At 41.9% G+C, this 24,040-nt stretch overlaps 1 protein-coding gene across 2 annotated transcripts in view; it reads right to left on the minus strand.

The window, feature by feature from the left end:
* ASTN2 (astrotactin 2) overlaps positions 1-24,040 on the minus strand; it is a 409,628-nt gene that overhangs the window by 384,910 nt on the left and 678 nt on the right. The window lies entirely within an intron of this gene.

The following is a 24,040-nucleotide window of genomic DNA, read 5'->3' on the forward strand; positions in this document are numbered from 1 at the left end:
CAACAATAGCCCCCCCCCCCCACAACAAAATGCCCTCCAGCAACAATAGATTCTTCCCAGCAACAATAGATCCCCCAGCAGCCAGCATCAACAGGCCATTCAGCTCACCCCACTGACCCCAGCACCCCTTTACCATTGCATAAATTCAGACTAGAGGTGCCAGAACTGCGTTCCCCCTGAAAAAAAGCCCTGCTTTTCAGTAAGCCAACATTTCTGTATTAAAAATCTTTCTTTTTTTTTTTTTATTGGTCTTATGTAGTATTCTAATTTTCTGAGATGCTGAATTTTGGGGTGTCACTCGCTGTAAGCCATAATCATCAAAATTAAAAGGAAGAAATGCTTGAAATATATCACTCTGTGTGTAACGAATAAAATATCCGAGTTTCACTTTTTGAATTGAATTACTGAAATCAATTAACTTTTTGATGATATCCTAATTTTATGAGATGCACCCGTGTATATCCAAAGAGTTCAATCTAATATAAAATAAACATACAGCCATTGAAGGAGTATGATGAACCTTGGCCAGCTTGGACGTGGCGAGGCATTTGACCTAATTGGATATTCAATCTCTCATCGCAGAACTAATAAACTTGGCGCCATGGTGGCGAAGCTCCAGGTTTAAAAAGATCACTAATGATTCATGAATGCTCTGAAAAAGTTGGCGTTGGCAGGATATTTAAATTATGTATCCAATTAATATATAAAGCTCCCAGTGCCAGAGTCTCCGACACGTATAGTATTGGCCAATTCAATTACGCAAGGGAGCAAGACAGAGGTGTCCCCTTTTCCCATACAATTTATCACTTTATGGACCTTAACCCTTAAAGCTGAACTGTGGAGGGAAAAGAATTCCCAAAGCGGCACTGACTCTAGAGGTGCCGGCTACTTACAACAAATTTCAGTTAGGCCGGATTCAAATGACTTAATTCGGTTTTTGGAAGACATCAGAAATTCTCTGCAATTAGTTGATCATTTTCATACTTTTTCCTGCCTCAAACTGAAATGGTAAAAGTCAATCCAAAGGTCCCTCTCTGTATGGTTGGACTGTGTTAATTATTGCTGAGATGGAATCCCAGTAGCATAATAATTCAGTTTACTGGGAATAATCATCATTAGCTCGTACAGACAGATTCAAAAATAAAATGTCTGGTCTTTGTTAAAATATGTGAAAGGATACAAATATTTTAACCCAGCCATTCTCAAGGAGGGTTCCATGGAAATCTAGGGTTCCTCCAGAGTTTTCCAGGGGTTCCTTGAGAGTATACTAATACCTTAACCCGGTTATTCTCAATGAGGGTTCAATGGAACCCTAGGGTTCCTTCAGAGTTTGCCAGGGGTTCCTTGAGAGTATACAAATACTTTAACCCAGCTATTCTCAATGAGGGTTCAATGGAACCCTAGGGTTCCTTCAGAGTTTACCAGGGGTTCCTTGAGAGTATACAAATACTTTAACCCAGCTATTCTCAATGAGGGTTCAATGGAACCCTAGGGTTCCTCCGGAGTTTTCCAGGGGTTCCTTGAGAGTATACTAATACCTTAAACCAGCTATTCTCAATGAGGGTTCAATGGAACCCTAGGGTTCCTCCAGAGTTTTCCATGGGTTCATTGAGAGTATACTAATACCTTAACCCAGCTATTCTCAATGAGGGTTCAATGGAACCCTAGGGTTCCTTCAGAGTTTGCCAGGGGTTCCTTGAGAGTATACTAATACCTTAACCCAGCTATTCTCATTGAGGGTTCAATAGAAACCCTAGGGTTCCTTCAGAGTTTGCCAGGGGTTCCTTGAGAGTATACTAATACCTTAACCCAGCTATTCTTAATGAGGGATCAATGGAACCCTAGGGTTCCTTCAGAGTTTGCCAGGGGTTCCTTGAGAGTATACAAATACTTTAACCCAGATATTTTCAATGAGGGTTCAATTGGACCCTATGGTTCCTTCAGAGTTTTCCAGGGGTTCCTTGTGAGTATACTAATACCTTAAACCAGCTATTCTCAATGAGGGTTCAATGGAACCCTAGGGTTCCTTCAGAGTTTGCCAGGGGTTCCTTAAGAGTATACTAATACCTTAACCCAGCTATTCTTAATGAGGGTTCAATGGAACCCTAGGGTTCCTTCAGAGTTTGCCAGGGGTTCCTTGAGAGTATACAAATACTTTAACCCAGCTATTCTCAATGAGGGTTCCCAATTGAACCCTACGGTTCCTCCAGAGTTTGCCAGGGGTTTCTTGAGCTATGGCTGATTGACCTTCCATTTGTTGGTGCCTACATAGCTCTGGGGTCAATGGGACTAAGATCAAAAAACAAACAAATGGCACACCGGCCTAGTGCATTATCCTCAATAATAGGCTTTATTAATTAAGAGTATATACTCACAAACAAAGGTTGTAATAGATGGCTCTGAAGAAGGGGCTTTGCCTCAAAACGCGTCAGCCACTGGCTATTGAGGACAGTGGTCACAGACATAGATTATTCCAGATGTCTGGATTGGATATGTCCAGACATCTGGAAGTTGGCAACTTTTGTTTGTGAGTATATACTCTTTTAATTAATAAAGCCTATTATTGAGGATAATGAGCTAGGCCGGTGCGCCCTTTGTTTGATTTTTGATTTTAATACCTTTGGACGGCCCCAGTTTTACAGAGCAGCAAGGCCGTAGCCATTTGGGAAGCCAAGTATGAGTTCCGTGGAATGAATTAGACAGGGGGCCCTGTTTCTGAGCGCAGGAGAGAGGTGCTACAGCATTGCATTTGTTTTGGAGGGTTCAATGGATCCCTAGGGTTTCTACAGAGTTTGCCAGGGGTTTCTTGAGAGTGTACAATTACTTTAACCCAGCCATTCTCAATGAGGGTTCCATGGAACCCTACGGTTCCTCCAGATTTTGCCAGGGGTTTCTTAAAGCTATGGCTGATTGGCCTTCTATTTGTTGGTGCCTACATAGCTCGGGGGTCAACACCACTTGTCAGAGTCAGCTGCGTTCCTCCAGAGTTTGCCAGGGGTTCTTTGAGAGTATACAAGTATTTAAACGTAACCATTGTCAATGAGGTTTCCATGGAACCCTCGGTTCCTTCAGAGTTTGCCTAGGGTTCCTTGGAAGTATACAAATACTTTAACCCAGCCATTCCTAATGAGGGCTCCATGGAATCCTAGGGCTCCTCCAGTGTTTGCCGGGGTTTTTTTTGAGCTATGGCTAATTGCACTTCTGTTTTAAGGTACCTACATAGTTCTGGGGCCAATTCTACTTGGCAGAGCCAGCTGGGTTCCTCCAAAGTTTGCCCGAGGTTCCTTAAGCAATAGCTGATTTTGCTTCATTGTTGCCTTGTGCTTACATAGTTCTGGGCCCATACCACTTGGCAGAACCAGCTGGGCTCCTTCAGTGGTTGCTAGGAGTCCCTTAAGCTATGGCTGATTGACCTTCCATTTGATGGTGCCAACATTGGTCTGGGGCAAACTCCACTTGGCAGAGCCAGCTGGGTTCCTCCAGAGTTTGCCAGAGGTTCATTGAGCTATGGCTGATTTAACTTCCTTTTTGCCTGGTGCCTACATAGTTCTAGGGCCAATGCCACTTGGCTGAGCCAACTGGGTTCCTCCAGAGTTTGCCATGGGATCCTTGAGCTGTGGCTGACTGACCTTCCATTTGATGGTGCCTACATAGTTCTGAGGCCAATGCCACTTAGTAGAGCCTGACACCAATCATCTTTTTTAGCTGTCTATAAGGGGGGGATTCTTTCACTGGCCACCAATGTAAGATGCATTTTTTATCTCCGACCCCCAATTATTTGGTTTTAAATGGGTTCCTCAAGTCCTAAAATGATTTAAAGGGTTCCTCTGGGGTGTAAAGGTCAAGAAAGGCTGCATTAGCTACTTGCCTACTGGGTTATTTTTTTTTTAATTTGTTGCACACACGGTAAAATATGCATTTTTTGTTAGAACTTACTTTTACCTCCCCCTCTGAAAGAGTTTAGAGACCTTTTAGAATAAAATAGTTGTAGGTTCAATTTTTTTATGTTGCACATTATTTACTATTTATTTGCTATTTTTCAAACGCGTATTTTCATAAAAACAAAACTAAAATCAATTTCAGTGCAAACAAACACAATATTAAACCCAATGTTTTGTTATAGTATAAAAGATCGGTTTGCCTAGAGTAAACAGATATCAAAAATGTCAAACCTTGTGCATGCCCAAGAAGTTGCAAAAAACTATGCTACTCAAAATTGTCCATAGGCATGTGGGCCATACAATGTACAATTAACTGATTGAAAGCTCAAATATAATACTTTGTACAAAATTAGTATACAGGCACTCAAGGGTCTTACTTAGGACGTACATCAAAGCAGCAGCATTTAAAGATTTTGGTGAAGTTCAGTTCATCTTTCTGAAGACACATGAGAAAGACTTGTGTCCTGAGAAAGATGGACTGAGCTTCATCGAAACAATGAATATGCTGCTGTTTTGATCTTCCTCCTCTGCAAGATCTGTGAGTGCCTCTGTACAACTTTTGGATTTGCATGGATCTCTTTGTGGGTGAGCACATGGGTATTTATCTCAAACATAGATTGCCTACCCTTAGGATTGTTACTTTGTCCATTTTTATGGGGTTATGCCACACCACTTCCCTGCAATAGACCAAAAGTCGACCGGGTATAGCACTGCCAGACTTCCATGTAGACCACTGAGCTGGTCAGTTAGGAAACACTAAACCTTAGATTATAGGAGAACCACTCCCTGAACCAAAATAGCTTTGTTATTTGCTGAAGATAAACTGATAATAAACAATTATTGAGAACTCCAAGACAGTGGGTTCCAGGATGGTACGTCTGACCTGTAAATTACTGATATCAGTCATTAAACTTTAGAACAACTCTATGAGCCTGAATGGGATTCAGAACCACTCTATGAACCCTGGAAAACCACTCAATGAATCTAGGAGAACCATTTTATGCACCCTGGAAAACCACTCTATGTACTTAGGAGAACAACTCTATGAACCTAAGAGAACCGCTCTATGAGCCCAGGAAAATCACTCTGTGAATCTAGGAGAACCACTCTAAGAACCTAGGAGAACCACTTTATTAACTCAGAAAAAACACTCTATGAACTTAGGAGAACCACTCTATGAACTCAGTTGAACCGCTCTTTGAACACAGGAAAACCACTCTATGATCTAGAAGTCGTAAGAAAAATCATACGAAAATTCTCAGAACATCCATTTGTTGTGTTTTTTTCGCTCTAACTCTACGAGAACCACTCTATGAACCTGGAAAAAACACTCTTTGAATCTAGGAGAACCACTCTATGCACCCTGGAAAACCACTCTATGATTTTAGGAGAATCCCTCTATGAACCTAAGAGAACCACTCTATGAATCTAGGAGAACCACTCTATGCACCCTGGAAAACCACTCTCTGAATTTAGGAGCACCCCTCTATGAAGAACCCCTCTATGAACCTAAGAAAACCACTCTATGAACCCAGGAAAACCACTCTATGAATCTAGGAGAACCACTCTATGAACCCAGGAAAACCACTCTATGAATCTAGGAGAACCAATCTAAGAACCTAGGAGAACCACTCTATGAATCAAGGAGAACCACTCTATGAATCAAGGAGAACCACTCTATGAATCAAGGAGAACCACTCTATGAATCTAGGAGAACCACTCTATGAATCTAGGAGAACCACTCTATGAATCTAGGAGAACCACTCTATGAATCAAGGAGAAACCCTCTATGAACCTAGGAGAACCACTCTATGAATCTAGGAGAACCACTCTATGAATCAAGGAGAACCACTCTATGAATCAAGGAGAACCCCTCTATGAACCTAGGAGAACCACTCTATGAATCTAGGAGAACCACTCTATGAATCAAGGAGAACCACTCTATGAATCAAGGAGAACCCCTCTATGAATCAAGGAGAACCCCTCTATGAATCTAGGAGAACCACTCTATGAACCTAGGAGAACTGCTCTATGAACCTAGAAAAACCACTCTATGAATCCCAGAAAACCACTCTAGCTATGAATCTAGGAGAACCACTGTATGCACTCTGGAAAACCACTCTATGAATTTAGGAGAACCACTCTATGAACCCAGGAAAACCACTTTATGAACCCAGTAAAACCACTCTATGAACCCAAGAAAACCACTTTATGAATCCAGGAAAACCACCCTATGAATCCAGGAGAACCACTCTATGAATCCAGGAGAACCACTCTATGAACCTAGGAGAACCACTCTATGAACCTAGGAGAACCACTCTATGAACCTAGGAGAACCACTCTATGAACCTAGGAGAACCCCTCTATGAACCTAAGAGAACCACTCTATTAACTCAGGAGAACCACTCTATGAACCTAGGAGAACCACTCTATTAACTCAGGAGAACCCCTCTATGAACCTAAGAGAACCACTCTATGAACCTAAGAGAACCACTCTATGAATATAGGAGAACCCCTCTATGAATCAAGAGGAACCACTCTATGAACCTAGGAGAACCACTCTATAAACCTAGGAGAACCACTCTATAAACCTAGGAGAACCACTCTATAAACCTAGGAGAACCACTCTATAAACCTAGGAGAACCACTCTATGAACTCAGAACCACTCTATGAACCTAGGAGAACCCCTCTATGAACTCAGAACCACTCTATGAACCTAGGAGAACCCCTCTATGAACTCAGAAAAACCACTGTATGAATCTAGAAGTTGTAAGAAAAATTATACGAAAATTCTCAGAACATCAGTTTGGCGTTGAAAAGATTGTGCTTGCTTTTAATGGTTGATTTGGAATAAATGGACTTTCCAAAACAAAAAACACATACACAGTTAAAAATGTGTTTGTTCGAAAAAATAATTAGTGAAAATTTCCTTGCAAAGTGCAACTCCCTTTCAAAGTGAACTGGCCATTTGCTTTTAGTAAATCAACCCCAAAATATTCTGGTAGAAAATATTGGATTTTAATTGCTAAAGGCAAATAGACTATTTGCAAGGGAAGTTGCACATTAAAAGATAATGTTTCCCCAGAGCTTAGCAACGTGAGGCGACGTTCCCATGACTTCTATCATCCAAATTTTTGAAGCAAAAATGCTTTTTTTTTTGCTGACCTTTTATTTTCCCCAGAGCTTAGCAAGGTGAGGTGATGTTCTGATGACTTCTATCATCCAATTATGGAAGCAACATTTTTTTTTCCTTGCACCAGATTGGGTATTCTTTGCAAAGTAAAATTTCACCACCTTCACTAAGTTCTGGAAAAAAGTTCCCTTTGCAGAGTGCAAATTCCCTTGTCAAGTGAACGGCCTATTTACCTTCATTGCTGTTAAAACGGAATTTCATTCAGAAGATAATGGCGGTCTGCTTGCAATCCTAGTTGAACTTTTCCAACAATCTATTTAACTTTCAAACAGAAAAAATAACTTTTCCTTGAGACTGAAGCCCATTTTATATCTCTTTTGTGAAATACTAAAAATGCTGATAGATGTTCGTGCTCTGACACTCCCGATAATCTCTGTAAAGTGGCAGTGAAATGGATTGTCTCCCTGATGCAGCTATTGAATCCTTTTCAGATGGAAAGTCGTCTGATGCAGACAGGATGCCATAGAACACAATAAAGACCCTCCCAATGATGTTTTATCCTTACAGGACAGAAAAAGATTTTCTAGATGACACGTTCCTTACCTGGATTTGCAAAGTCAATATTATTCCAACCCCCCCCCCCAAAAAAAAAATCCACTCCTAGGCTCTTCTGACAAAAATAAAGCTTAAGAGAATGGAAATTTTAACCCCTTCCCCCTGCAGCCCCCAACCAACGATTGAGATGAGATTTTATGTGATGGACCAACACAAAGTGGCACATCATAGAGAAGTGGAAGGAAAATGATAAATGACACAAATAAATCTGTGAAAAGTGTGGTTGCATTTGTATTCACCCCCCGGAGTCAATACTTTGTAGAACCGCCTTTCCCTGCAATTACAGCTGCGAGTATTTTTGGGGATGTCTCTACCAGCTTTGCACATCTAGAGAGGACATTTTTGCCCATTCTTCTTTGCAGAATATCTCAAGCCCTGTCAGATTGGATGGAGAGCGTCTGTGAACAGCAATATTCAAGTCTTGCCACAGATTCTCAATTGGATTCAGGTCTGGACTGTGACTGGGCCATTCTAACTAGTGATCGACCGATATCGTTTGTTCATTGCCGATGCCGATATCTTGGTCATCGCGTATTGATTAATGATAATAATAAAAAATAAATGCTAATGAAAAAGCTGAAATGCCTAGCAACAAATATTGCAACAGTTTTTTCTATTGGCTGCTATTAAAAAAAATATATATATATCAAAGCTCAAAAACGCTGTATAAAAACATGCAAGTCATGCATAAAAAACATGCCAAAATTGCGCATAAAATTTGCAAAAAAACGCTAAAAAGACGCTACATTCAGGTGTGAATGCAGCCTAAGATTCTCTAACACAGGGATTCCCAAACTATGGCCCTCCAGTTGTTCAGGAACTACAATTCCCATCATGCCTAGTCATGTATGTGAATGTCAGAGCTTTACAATGCCTCATGGGATGTGTAGTTCTGCAACAGCTGGAGGGCCGTAGTTTGGGAATCCCTGCTCTAACAAACCTCAGAGGCAGGGATCCTCAAACTACGGCCCTCCAGCTGTTGCGGAACTAAACGTCCCATGAGGCCTTGTAAAGCTCTGACATGACTAGGCATGATGGGAATTGTAGTTCCCGAACAATTGGAGGGCCATAGTTTGAAGACCCCTGCTCTGAGGGCTTCACAGAACAGCTGTATTTATACTGAGATTAAACGACACACAGGTGGACTCTACTTACTAATGAGGTGACTTCTGAAGGCAATCGGTTCCACTAGATTTTAGTTAGGGGTATCAGAGTAAAGGGGGGGGGATGAATACAAATGCACGCCACACTTTTCACATATTTATTTGTAAAACTTTTTAAAAGCCATTTATCATTTTCCTTCCACTTCACATCTATGTGCCACTTTGTGTTGGTCTATAACAAGGATCTTCAAACTACGGCCCTCCAGCTGTTGTGGAACTACTAACCCATGGGGCATTGTAAAACTCTGACATTCACAGACATGACTAGGCATGATGGGAATTGTAGTTCCCGAACAACTGGAGGGCCATAGTTTGAAGACCCCTGGAATCCCAATAAAATTCATTGACGTGTTTGGTTTGTACCATGACAAAATGTGGGAAATTTCAAAGGGTGTGAATACTTTTTCCAAGCACTGGGGAAACACAAAACTCCATGCAGGTAGTGTGCTAACAAGGGACTTGATCCAGGGACCCCAGTGCTGCAAGGCCACTATAACTCCAAAGCCACCACGCTGCTCGTTGAGAAGCTCAGTACAGTTCTGACCAGCACCGTCTACATCTCAACTGTGCCTCAGCCGTGCCTCAGCCATGCCTCAGCCGTGCTCTCCTGCTCAGCCTTCCCGTTCCCCGTCCTAGAAATGAATCTCTCCCTTTATAAATGATATTTCCGCCTGCCGCCTCGTCTGGCACTCCAGTAATTGGAGCCTCAGCGACGTACTAAAAAGGAGCAATCGGCGTCCAATTATAGAGCAATCAATCACTTTGGTGATAATCATTTCAAATGCTAAATATCTGACTTCTTATTCAGATCTGTCATCATCTCCCGATAATAAAGCGTTCATCATCTATGAACAACCAATCACACGTCGCCTTCTTCTTCTTCAAAAAAAAAAAAAAGAATTCACAGCATGGAGACAATGCAAGGCCTGAGATGGAGATGGAACGTCCTTGTGGATGGGTTTTGTCCTTCAGATCTCTGTACGGTGGAGGATCCTTTATGCATTTCTGTCCATAATGACCACCCATGGATAAGTGGCCGGAGGTAAGTCATCGGAGTGACGGCTGAGCTAGGAATATACTATGTTACAAAGTATCAGAAACACAAGACCGATCGACCATCTCCAGCCCGGATCTCCTCTACTGAACAGCAAGGAAACTCGGGAACTAATTAAAAGCTTTGTGTCCATCAATAACAACCTCCGATCAATCGTTCTGACCAGGAGAGTAATCACAGGCGCCCTCCACAAGGACCTTGTGATTAGATGAACCTTAAATAAATTATGCTCCTGTCTATATTCTTTTTTTTTTTTTTTTTAGGTTGAATGTATTTTTAATATTATGAGAAATTCAGAAAATAAAGGGGTACCAAAAAAAAAGGGAGGGAGAGGGGATAATCAAGTAAAAATCATTTTAGTATATGAACAGTACCACAACTGCCACAAATGAGCATCAGATAAATTATGTGAACACCTCCCTCCCATCCCTATTAATATTATTATTATTATTGGTATTATTATTATTATCATTTTAGGTTGAATGTATTTTTATATTATGAGAAATTCTGAAAATAAGGGGGGTACAAAAAAAAAAAAAAAGAGGGAGAGGGGATAATCAAATAAAAATCATTTCAGTATACAAACAGTACCACAACTGCCACAAATAAGCATCAGCATCATGTGTCTAAAAGCATCACAGCAATGAGACTAAGTGCATCTAAATGGATGTGCTCTTTAATTATTTATTATTATTTTGTTATTATAATTTTTATGGAACTTTATTTTTTATTTTTTATCTTTATTTTATATTTATATTTTTTATTGTTATTTTTGTAAGCAACTTTTTCTATTTTATTATTATTATTATTATTATTATAATTATTTTATTATTATTATTTTAGGTTGGATGTATTTTTATATTATGAGAAATTCAGAAAATAAGGGGGTACAAAAAAAAAAAAAAAAAAAAGAGGAGAGGCGATTAATCAAGTAAAAATAATTTCGGTATATGAACAGTACCACAACTGCCACAAATAAGCATCAGCTAAATTATGTGAACACCTCCCTCCCATCCCTATTATTATTATTATTTTATTATCATTTTAGGTTGAATGCATTTTATTATTATGAGAAATTCCGAAAATAAGGGGGTACAAAAAAAAAAAAAAAGAGGGAGAGGGGATAATCAAGTAAAAATAATTTCAGTATATGAACAGTACCACAACTGCCACAAATCAGCATCAGCTAAATTATGTGAACACCTCCCACCCATCCCTATTATTATTATTGGTATTATTATTATTATTTTATTATCCTTTTAAGTTGAGTACCTGCATAGAGAACTGGCTCCAGGGGAGAGTACAGAGGGTGGTGATTAATGGGGAGTACTCAGATTGGGCGGGTGTGGAAAGTGGGGTCCCCCAAGGTTCTGTCCTGGGACCAATCCTGTTTAATTTATTCATAAATGATCTAGAGGAGGGGATATCTAGTACAATCTCAGTATTTGCTGATGATACTAAACTAGGCATGCCAATATCTTCTATGCAGGATGTGGAAACCTTACAAGCGGACCTGAACAAAATAACGGGGTGGGCAACTACATGGCAGATGAGGTTTAATGTTGAAAAATGTAAAGTAATGCACTTGGGGGCCAGAAACCAGAAAGCAAGCTACTCACTAGGGGGGGAACCTCTGGGTGAGTCTAGGATGGAAAAGGACCTGGGGGTACTGGTAGACAACAGGCTTGGCAGTGACATGCAATGCCAAGCCGCTGCAAGCAAAGCCAACAGAATACTGGGATGTATAAAAAAGGGGATTCACTCCAGAAATAAAGAGATTATTCTCCCACTCTACAAGACTCTGGTCCAGCCACATCTGGAATATTCTGTCCAGTTCTGGGCACCGGTCCTCAGGAAGGATGTGCTGGAACTGGAGAAAGTCCAGAGAAGGGCGACAAAAATAATTAGGGGAATGGAGGACATCAGCTATGAGGAAAGACTACAAGCACTGAACCTATTCTCTCTGGAGAAGAGACGATTGAGGGGGGATATGATATCAATGTACAAATGCTGTACTGGCGACCCTAGCATAAGGAACAAACTATTCAGAGAAAGGAGATACAATAAGACACGTGGCCACTCACTAAAACTAGAGGAAAGGCGGTTTAACCTTAAAGTGCGTAGGGGGTTCTTCACTGTAAGAGCGGTAAGGATGTGGAATTCTCTTCCACAAGCAGTGGCATCAGCAGGGAGCATTGATGGTTTCAAAAAAATATTAGATGGGCACCTTAGAGACCACAACATACAGGGGTATACAATGTACAACATACAGGGGTATACAATGTACGGTTAAAAGCAAACACGGACACGCATCATGGGTTGAACTGGATGGACTGATGTCTTTTTTCAACCTCACTAACTATGTAACTATGAATGTATTTTTCTATTATGAGAAATTCAGAAAATAACGGGGTACAGAAAAAAAAAAAGGGAGAGGGGATAATCAAGTAAAAATCATTTCAGTATATGAACAGTACAACAATTGCCACAAATAAGCATCAGCATCATGTGTCTAAAAGCATTACAGCAATGAGACTAAGTGCATCTAAATGGATGTGCTCTTTTACGGAACCTTTTTTTAATTTTTATTTTAGTATTATTTTTTTTTAAGTAACTTTTTTTATTATTTATTTATTATTATTATAATTATTTTGTTATTATAATTTTTATGGAACGTTATTTTTTATTTTTTCATTGTTGTTATTTTTGTAAGCAACTTTTTCTATTTTTTTATTATTATTATTATTATTATAATTATTTTATTATCATTTTAGGTTGGATGTATTTTTATATTATGAGAAATTCAGAAAATAAGGGGGTACAAAAAAAAAAAAAAAAAAAAAAGGAGAGGCGATAATCAAGTAAAAAACCTCCCTCCCATCCCTATTATTATTATTGTTATTATTGGTATTATTATTTTTTAAATTATTTTATTATTATCATTTTAGGTTGAATGTATTTTTATATTATGAGAAATTCTGAAAATAAGGGGGTACAAAAAAAAAAAAAGAGGGACAGGGGATAATCAACTAAAAATCGTTTCAGTATATTAACAGTACCACAACTGCCACAAATAAGCATCAGTTAAATTATGTGAACACCTCCCACCCATCCCTACACTGTTTGGCTACGTTCACAGGGGTGTAAAAAAACGTCATGTACAGATTTGTGCAATGTCCACTTCTGCACACATCTACATGCAGCATAAGACCATACAGAGAGGTGCATTGGGGGCAGTGTGAAAGAAATAAAACTAATAAAAAAAATTTAAAATCCTGCGTTATTACTGCATGCAAACACACATAAGCATGCCTTAGCACATGTAAACGCGACAGGCGTAAATGTGTCTAAAAGCATTACAGCAACTAAACTGAGTGCATCAAAATGGGTGTGCTTTTTACGGAACCTTTTTTTATTTTTATTTTACTATCATTATTTTATTTATTTTTTGAAGGAATGGTTTTATTTATTCTTCTTCTTTATTTATAATAATTATATTTTTTTATGGAACTTTTTTATTTATTATTATTTTTTTAGGCAACTTTTTCTATTTTTTTATTATTTTTGTTATAATTATTATTATTTTTATAATCATCACTATTTTATTCTTTTTTATGGAACCTTTTGTATTTTTTATTATTTTATTATTATTTTTTATTTTGAATTAACTTTTTATTTTTTTGCCTTATTATTATTATCATCGATATTATGATATTTTTTATGGAACCGGTTTTTGTATTTTTTTTTTTATTTATTTATTTATTTATCATAGATTTATTATTGATAGATTGTTACAGCCATGATGCACCACAGAGCGACACAGGAAGTCATTCTTGCCTGCGGCCATCAAATTCTTCTCTGTGAGTGCTGGATGTGAGGATTTAATCTGGTTTATGAGTCAGATATTTATGTTGTTTTTATATTATATTGGCATTAGGTTATTTATTGTGTAATGATTTTTGGGTAAGGTTAGAGAAAGTGGTGTCATTTACATATTGGTAGTTTGATTTTCAATTGGTGTTATTTATTCTATGTAGTATTTTATTAGGATGCTATGGGTGATTACAGTACAGTATTCATTTCGTTTTATGTGCTATTAATTGCTGTTATTGGTCATTTTATTGTTGTTGTGCCGTTTATTGTGATTTTTGTGTTGTCTTGTTGAATGTAATTGTCTCTTAGTAATTTCCCTATGGGATTCATAAAGTATTCTAACGCTGAATTATTATTATTTTTATTTTTAATGGAATCTGCGTGCCCTTCTGAAAAATGCACATGCCCGTGTGATCGAGGCCTGAGCCCTCATTCAGACGGGTGGTCAGTGGATGGTGGCTGGTTAGCTGACATCTGGTGGTCAGGGGATGGCGGCTGGTTAACTATCATTAAGTGGTTAATGGATAGCAGCTGGTTAGTCACCATCAGGTGGTTAGTGGATGGCAGCTGGTTATCCACTATCAGGTGGTTAGTGAATGGCAGCTGGTTTGCCACCATCGGGTGGTCAGTGGATGGTGGCTGGTAAGTCACCAGCAGGTGGTCAGTGGATGGTGGCTGGTTAGTCACCAGCAGGTGGTCAGTGGATGGTGGCTGGTTAGTCACCAGCAGGTGGTCAGTGGATGGTGGCTGGTTAGTCACCAGCAGGTGGTCAGTGGATGGTGGCTTGTTTACCACCATCAGGTATTTAGTGGATGGCAGCTGGTTACCCACCATCCTGTGGTTACTGGATGGCGGCTGGTTATCCACTATCAGGTGGTTAGTGGCTGGTTAGCCACCATCAGGTGGTTAGTGGATGATACTTTGTTAGCCACCCTCAGGTGATAAGGTAATGGTGGCTGGTTAGCTACCATTAGGTGGTTAGTAGATGATGGCTGGTTAGCCACCATCAGGTGGTTTGTGGATGGTAAAACAATACCTCACTGTCAGGTGGTTAGTGGAGGGAGGCTGGTTAGCCACCATCAGGTGTTCAGTGGATGGTGGCTGATTAGCCACCATCAGGTGGTCAGTGGATGGTGGCTGATTAGCCACCATCAGGTGGTCAGTGGATGGTGGCTGGTTATCCACTATCGGGTGGTTAGTGGCTGGTTAGCCACCATCAGGTGGTTAGTGGATGATACTTTGTTAGCCACCCTCAGGTGATAAGGTAATGGTGGCTGGTTAGCTACCATTAGGTGGTTAGTAGATGACGGCTGGTTAGCCACCATCAGGTAGTTAGTGGGTGTTGCTGGTTAGCCCCCATCAGGTGGTTTGTGGATGGTAAAACAATACCTCCTGCTCCCGAGTGTGGTGGCCTGCTAACCCTACCGTTATAAAGTGGAAGATATAGATACACCACCACACCTTGCTGCCATCTCTGGACAGGGGGTGTCACAAAGGCAACAGAAAAGATACAAAGAGCACAGCCCAGAGCATTTTTTTTTAAATCATTTATTCAGGCCAATAAAGCGTAAAAGAATCTACTCACAGACATCCACACTAGCAAAACATATCTAACTAGACATTAAGCCCGTTAAATTAACGGGCGCTAGAACATATGTGGTCAGAGTCCCCTTTAATAGTGTGGTCAGAGTCCCCCTTTAATAGTGTGGTCAGAGTCCCCCTTTAATAGTGTGGTCAGAGTCCCCCTTTAATAGTGTGGTCAGAGTCCCCCTTTAATAGTGTGGTAGATAGAAGCCGTGTTTGTGTTCTCTATCATACAATATTCCACCATTTCTCACATAAGCATACACTGCACTGTAATCCATCCGTCCCGATAGATGTGCAGAGAGCAGAGACTATGCCCCGCCTTACTTCAGTCTGTTAGGGCAGGACTTCCCAAACTTTTTTTTTTTAAAGCCCGTGGTGTGTGAAACACACTCAAAAGATTTACACCCGGTGCATAAAAAGTGCACACACGCAAACGTGAAGAACACAAAAACTTTATCAACATTTCTGAAGAGCGATCCAAGGTGCAGCACCAGGCGAATGCCTGTTTTTCTTTTTAAACCAAAAGGGGGGATTTGAGGTTCGATGGGTCACGCGTTTGGGGCATGGTGGCGTCATCGTCCCCTTGACTTTCAATGGGCGTCTTTGGCGATCGACGCCACCTACCAAAGGCAACATGTGACGTGAAGGTATGATGTTTATTGCATTGTTACATTGGTCAAACATGGACTGCTGCCATTCACAGAAAGCTTTGTATTTTGTAAGAAATAGAATCTAGGCTCTGATTGGACAAGGAGGAGATTGTGATGCCAACGCCCCTCTCCACTCGTTCAATCAGGGAATGCGTTGTATTCATTAAAGCCGAAGCTTAGGCAACCACTTCAATACCGGCACTTCCATCCCCTTCCTGTCCTGGCCAATTTGCCGCTGGGACTGCTGCCATTCACAGAAAGCTTTGTATTTTGCAAGAAATAGAATGTAGGCTCTGATTGGACAAGGAGGAGATTGTGATGCCAACGCCCCCTCTCCACTCGTTCAATCCGGGAATGCATTGTATTCATTAAAGCTGAAGCTTAGGTAACCACTTCAATACCGGGCACTTCCATCCCCTTCCTGCCCAGGCCAATTTGCAGCTTTCAGTGCTGTTGCACTTTAAATGACAATTGCGCGATCATGCAACACTGTACTCGAATTAAATTTTTATCATTGTTTTCCCACAGATAGAGCTTTCTTTTTGTGGTATTTGGTCATCACTGGGTTTTTTATTTTTTGCTAAACAAATGAAAAAAGCCTGAAAATTAAAAAAAAAAAAAGTTTTTCTTCGTTTTTGTAATATAATTTTGTAAATAAGTTTTCTCTGATGAGGCGGCACTAATATGCAGCACTGATGGGCACTGATATGCAGAACCGATAGATGGCACTGATGGGCAATGGTAGGCAGCAATGATGGGCACTGCTAGGTGGCAATGATGGGCAATGATGGACACTGATAGGCAGCACTAATGGGGAGGCACTGACAGGCATTATTGATGGGCTCTGATGAGGAGGCACTGATATGCAGCACTGATGGGCACTGTTAGGCAGCACTCATATGCACTACCAATAGGTGGCACTGATAGGCGGCAATGATGGGCAATGATAGGTGGCACTGATAGTGCTGCCTAATAGTGCCCATCATTGCCACCTGATAGGCGGCAATGATGGGCATTGTTAGGTGGTACTGATGGGCAATTATGGGCACTGATGGATGGAACTAATAGGCAGCATTAATGAGGAGGCACTGACAGGCATTACTGACGGGCACTGATGAGGCGGCACTGATAGGCACTACTGATAGGTGGCACTGATGGGCATTGATAGGCGGCAATGATGGGCAGTGATAGGAGGGAATGATGGGCACTGATAGGTGGCAATGACGGGCACTGTTAGGCGGCACTGATGGACCAAGCCTTACAGAGAGCTAAAAAAGTCAAGTGGGCCTGGTCCCAGAAATATGCAGGCACCATCAAATAGGAGGTCATTCAGCCACAGCCCAAGGAACCCTTAGAACCCAAGGGTTCCTCCAGAGGTTGCTATGGAACCCTGGTTGAGAATGGCTGCTTTAGAGCTTTTCAAATGATTTTAGTGATTCAGTTCACAGCTACTTTACCTAAATAAATGCCTCTAATGACATAATTTATGACGAAACGCGTTGGAAAAAAAGGCGGGAGCTATAACGTCAGTGCGCATGCGCTCCTACTCCCAAGGATGCTGGGAATTGTAGTTTTACATCCCTATAAACAGCGTCCATGTAAGTGTTTTAACCCATTTTAACCACTTCCATACCGCATCATTGAAAAATGACGGCGGCAGGAAGTGCTCCTCGATCCGGGCCGATGTCATATGATAGCGGCCCGCTCTCGCTGCTACTGCGCGCCGATAAGGGATGAGGCTCGTCCCTCGGACTGAGCCCATCCCCAATCAAGGTAAACAGCCAATGAAATTGGCTGTTTACTACGTGATCGGCTGTGTCAATCACAGCCGATCACGTGAGCCGATCAATGCGCGCCCCCCAGGCAGTGCGGCGATCGGGGATGAGGCTCGTCCCTCAGACAGAGCCCATCCCGATCTAGGTAAAGAGCCAATGAAATTGGCTTTTTACCACGTGACCGGCTGTCAATCACAGCTGATCACAGAATGTCAACAGAGAACACGGTAACTAGCTGTGGTAACAGCTAGTTACCAATTACAGTGCACCCCAAAACACACTGATTGCCCCCCCCAATAAAGAGGACCTGTCACCAGCCCATCAAAGTACCTGTCAGCCAGCCCATCAGAGTAACTGAGTACCTGTCACCAGCCCATCAGGTACTCTGATGACAGGTACTCAGGTACTCTTGATGGGCTGGTGATGGAGTACCCGTGTACCTGTCATCGGAGTACCCGTGTACCTGTCATCGGAGTACCCGTGTACCTGTCATCGGAGTACCCGTGTACCTGTCATTGGAGTACCCGTGTACCTGTCATTGGGGTACCCGAGGACCTGTCATCGAAGTACCCGAGGACCTGTCATCCGGAGTACCCGAGGACCTGTCATCCGGAGTACCCGAGTACCTGTCATCGGAGTACCCGAGTACCTGTCATCGGAGTACTCGAGTACCTTTCATCGGAGTACCCAAGTACCTGTCATCGGAGTACCCAAGTACCTGTCACCAGCCCATCAGGTACTCTTATGACAGGTACTTGGGTACTCTGATGGGCTTGTGGCAGGTACTCAGGTACTCTAATGGGCTGGTGACAGGTACTCGGGTACTCTGATGACAGGTACTCGGGTACTCTAATGGGCTGGTCACAGGTACTCAGGTACTCTAATGGGCTGGAGACAGGTACACGGGTACTCTGATGACAGGTACACGGTTACTCTTATGAGAGATACTCGGGTACTCTGATGAGAGATATTCGGGTACTTTGATGACAGGTACTCGGGTACTCTGATGACAGGTACTTGGGTACTCTGAGTACCTGTCATCGGAGTACCCGAGTACCTGTCATCGGAGTACCTGAGTACCTGTCATCAGAGTACCTGAGTACCTGTCATCAGAGTACCCGAGTACCTGTCATCAGAGTACACGAGTACCTGTCATCAGAGTACCCGAGTATCTGTCTCTAGCCCATCAGAATGCCCAAGTACCTCTCTGAAGCTCATCAGTGTACCCGAGTACCTATCTGCAGCCCATGCCTGCTAGATTTTGTGTTGGGGTGTTTGCTTTCCAAAATGGGGTCTGGTCACGTGACGAGGTAGGGTGCTCTGATGTAATCTACGGACCTTGAGTTGCTCTTTCAAGGTCTTCTTTAATAGGAGATACTTAGTAACCGAAAAGGTAGGACGCTCTGATATAATCCAAGGACCTTGGTTCCTCTTTTAAGGTCTTCTTTATGAAGATATACTTCGCAACCAACCCCAAAGCATTTACCTGAACTTACCCATAATGAACTGCACTGATCCTATAGGGGACATATCCCAAGGAAGGATGGCGATGTGATGTTGAATAACTTTGGCTATGTTTGTCTATATCATACAGTGATTTACGAAGAGGTAGAGCACTCTGATGTAACAGATGGACCATAGTTCTTCAATAAGAGATACCTAGTAACTCTCAGCAGCAAACCCCAAATAATTTACCATGTGTTTTCCCATAATGCACTGCACTGGCCCTATAGGGTACTCAACATTCCCATGGTCAGTCGGACTTTGTCCATTGCACTGCAATTTACGAAGAGGTAGGGCCCTCTAATGTAATATATAGACCTTGGGATCCCTTCCAAAGTCTTCTTTATTAAGAGATACCTAGTAACCCTCAGCAACCAACTCCAAATTCACCTAACATGCGTTTTCACATACTACACTGCAGTGGCCCTTTAGGGTGCTCAAAGTTCCCAAGAAAGGTCTGTAAATTGCCATGCAATGGACAAAGTCAAAGAGGTAGGGCACTCTGATCTAATCTACGAACCTTGGTTTTTCCTCCAAGGTCTTATTTATAAAGAGATACTTAGTAACCCTAAGCAGTCAACCTCAATGCATTTACCCATATTGCACTGTATTGACCCTATAGGGAATTCATCTTTCCCAAGGAAGGACAGCGATGTGATGTTGAATAACTTTGGGTACGTTTGTCAACATCATACGGTGATTTACATAAAGTACAGCACTCTGATGTAATAGATGGACCTTGGTTCCTCTTCCAAGGCCTTATTTAATAAAAGTCAACTCAACATTCCCAAGGAAAGACGGCAATGTGATGTTGAATAACTTTGGGTACGTCGGCCAACAACATCGTGATTTACAAAGAGGTAGGGCCCTCTAATGTGAATTAGTGGACCTTGGATCCTCTTCCAAGGTCTTCTTTAATTAGAGATACTTGGTAACCCTCAGCAACCAACCCCCAACTCACCTAACATGCATTTTCAAAGAATGATCCACACTGACCCTATAAGGTGCTTAACGTTCCCAAGAAAGGTCTGATTTTGTCCATCGTACAGCAATTTACGAAGAGGTAGGATCCTCTGATCTAATCTACGGACCTTAGGTTCTTTTCCAAGGTCTCCTTTAATAACAGATACTTAGTAACCCTCAGCAACAAACCTCCAAGTCACTTAGCATGCATTTTCACAGAATGTACCGCACTGGCCCTAGAGGGTGCTCAACGTTCCTAAGAAAGGTTTTACTTTGCCTATCGTACGGCAATTTACGAAGAGGTAGGGCACTCTGATTTAATCTATGGCCCTTGGGTTCTTTTCCAAGGTCTTAATACAAGATACTTAGTAACCCTCAGCAACAAACCTCCAACTCACTTAACATGCATTTTCAATGTACCACACTGGCCCTATAGGGTGCTCAATGTTCCCAAGAATGGTCTGACTTTGACCATCGTACGGCAATTTACGAAGAGGTAGGGTACTCTGATCTAATCTACGGACCTTGGGTTTTCTTCCAAGATCTTATTTATAAAGAAATACTAAGTAACCCTCAGCAGCCAACCTCAATGTATTTACCTGTACTTTCCCACAATTCACTGCACTGACCCTATAGGGAGCTCAACATTCCCAAGGAAGGACAGCAATGTGATGTTGAATAACTTTGAGTACGTCTGCCAACAACATTGTGGTTTACGAAGAGGTAGGGCCCTCTAATGTAATAAGTGGACCTTGGATCCTCTTCCAAGGTCTTCTTTAATTAGAGATACTAAAGCCCCGTACACACGTGTCGAAAATTGGCAGGGGATTTTTGGCCAACGTCCGATCTGCCGATTTTCGGCTTGTTAGTATGATTCTTCCGACAACCAACTCCGACTTTTTGGCCGAAAAAAATCTGGTGTGCAAACTATAAAATTTTTGTTGGCCGTCAACACAACGGACGGTTTTCGTGCAGTCAGTACAGATTTCGACAGGGAAAAATCTGATGAGCAAGTATAGGCATACTCAGTGAAGAAAAAACACAAAGAAAACAAACCAACACAAGACATCACTTCTGAAGTAGAATTTAGTTGGCCGAGAAAATTCGTGTGCAGTCTAGGCCCATTCCAACCAACAAAACACAACTTGGACAAAGGTCGGCCGATAATCGTTGCGTGTGTACGAGGCTTTAGTAACCCTCAGCAACCAAGCCCCAACTCGCCTAACATGCATTTTCAAAGAATGCACCACACTGACCCTATAGGGTGCTCAACGTTCCCAAGAAAGGTCTGATTTTGTCCATCATACAGCAATTTACGAAGAGGTAGGATCCTCTGATGTAAGCTACAGACCTTGGGTTTCCTCCAAGGTCTTCTTTAATAAGAGATACTTAGTAACCCTCAGAAACCATCCCCCAACTCACTTAACATGCATTTTCACAGAATGTAGCGCACTGGCCATATGGGGTGCTCAACGTTTCCAAGAAAAGTCTGACTTTGTCTATCGTATGGCAATTTAGGAAGCGGTAGGGCGCTCCGATCTAATCTACAGACCTTTAGGTTCTTTTCCAAGGTCTTCTTTAATATGAGATACTTATTAACCCTCAGCAACAAACCTCCAACTCACTTACCATGCATTTTCACAGAATGTACTGCACTAGCCCTAGAGGGTGCTCAACATTCCCAAGAAAGGTCTTACTTTGCCTATCGTACGGCAATTTACAAAGAGGTAGGGCACTCTGATCAAATCTACGGCCCTTGGGTTTTCCTCCAAGGTCTTCTTTAATAAAAGATACTTAGTAACCCTCAGCAACAAACCCTCAACTTACTTAACATGCATTTTCCCAGAACGTACCACACTGGCCTTATAGGGCGTTCAACCTTCCCAAGAAAGGTCTTACTTTGTCTATGGTACGGCAATTTACGAAGAGGTAGGGTGCTTTGATCGAATCTATGGCCCTTGGGTTCTTTTCCAAGGTCTTCTTTAATATGAGATACTTAGTAACCCTCAGCAACAAACCTCCAACTCACTTAACATGCATTTTCACAGAATGTACCACACTGGCCCCATAGGGTGCTCAACATTCCCAAAAAAGGTCTTACTTAATCTATCGTACAGCAATTTACGAAGAGGTAAGGTGCTCTGATCTAATCTACGGACCTTGGGTTTTCCTCCAAGGTCTTCTTTAATAAAGATACTTAGCAAACCTCAGCAACAAACCTCCAACTCACTTAACATGCATTTTCACATATTGTACCACATGGGCCCCATAGGGTGCTCAACGTTCCCAGCCAAGGTCTGACTTTATCTATCGTACAGCAATTTAGGAAGCCGTAGGGCGCTCTGACCTAATCTATGGACCTTGGGTTCTCTTCCAAGGTATTCTTTAATAAGAGATACTTAGTAACCCTCAGCAACAAACCCCCAACTCACTTACCATGCATTTTCACAGAATGTACCACACTGGCCCTAGAGGGTGCTCAACGTTCCCAAGAAAGCTTGTACCCTGTCTATGGTACGGCAATTTACGAAGAGGTAGGGCGCTCTCATCTAATCTACAAAACCTTGGATTCTCTTCCAAGGTCTTCTTTAATAAGAGTAACTCTCAGCAACAAACCTCCCACTCACTTAACATGCATTTTCACATCTTGTACCACACTGGCCCCATAGGGTGCTCAACGTTCCCAGGAAAGGTCTGACTTTGTCTATTGTATGGCAATTTAGGAAGCGGCAGGGCGATCTGATCGAATCTACGGACCTTGGGTTCTCTTCCAAGGTCTTCTTTAATAAGAGATACTTAGTAACCCTCAGCAACAAACCCCCAACTCACTTACCATGCATTTTCACAAAATGTACCGCAATGGCCCTCAACATTCCCAAGAAAGGTCTTACTCTGTCTATGGCAGTGGTTCTCAATTCCGGTCCTCGGGACCCACTAACAGGCCAGATTTTAAGTATTACCTTGGGGGATGCAGACTAGAATACTGCAATCACTGAGCAGCAAATGAGATCAGCTGTGATGTAATTTAGTTATCTTGCAAACCTGGCCTGTTGGTGGGTCCCGAGGACCGGAGTTGAGAACCACTGGTCTATGGTACGGCAATTTACGAAGAGGTAGGGCACTCTCATCTAATCTACGGACCTTGGATTCTCTTCCAAGGTCTTCTTTAATAAGAGTAATGCCTCGTACACACGCACCGATTGTTGGCCGACTGATCGGCCGTCTTTTGTTGGTTGAAATGTGCTCTAGACTACACACGAATTTTCTCGGCCAACAACAACCAACTTCAGAAGTGATGTCATGTGCTAGTTAACTTTCCGTGTGTTTTTTCTTCTCTGAGCATGCCCAGTGTTGCTCATCTGATGTTTGTCTGCCAAAATCTGTACTGACTGACCGAAAATCGGCCATTGTGGTGACGGCCAACAAAAATTTTATAGCATGCACACCAGATTTTGTTCGGCCGAAAAGTCGCAGTCGGTTGTTGGAATCATCATACTAACAAGCCGACAATCGGCCGATCGGACGTTGGCTGAAAATTCATGGCCAACAATCGTTGTGTTTGTACGAGGCTTAACCCTCAGCAACAAACCTCCAACTCACTTAACATGAATTTTCACATATTGTACCACACTGGCCCCATAGGGTGCTCAACGTTCCCAGTAAAGGTCTGGCTTTGTCTATCGTATGGCAATTTACGAAGAGGTAGGGCGCTCTGATCTTGCGTACCTTGGGTTCTTCCAAGGTCTTCTTTAATACGAGATACTTAGTAACCCTCAGCAACA

Source organism: Pelophylax lessonae (assembly GCF_965119305.1).
Source record: "Pelophylax lessonae genome assembly, chromosome: 7".
In the NCBI taxonomy this organism is placed as follows: Eukaryota; Metazoa; Chordata; class Amphibia; order Anura; family Ranidae; genus Pelophylax; species Pelophylax lessonae.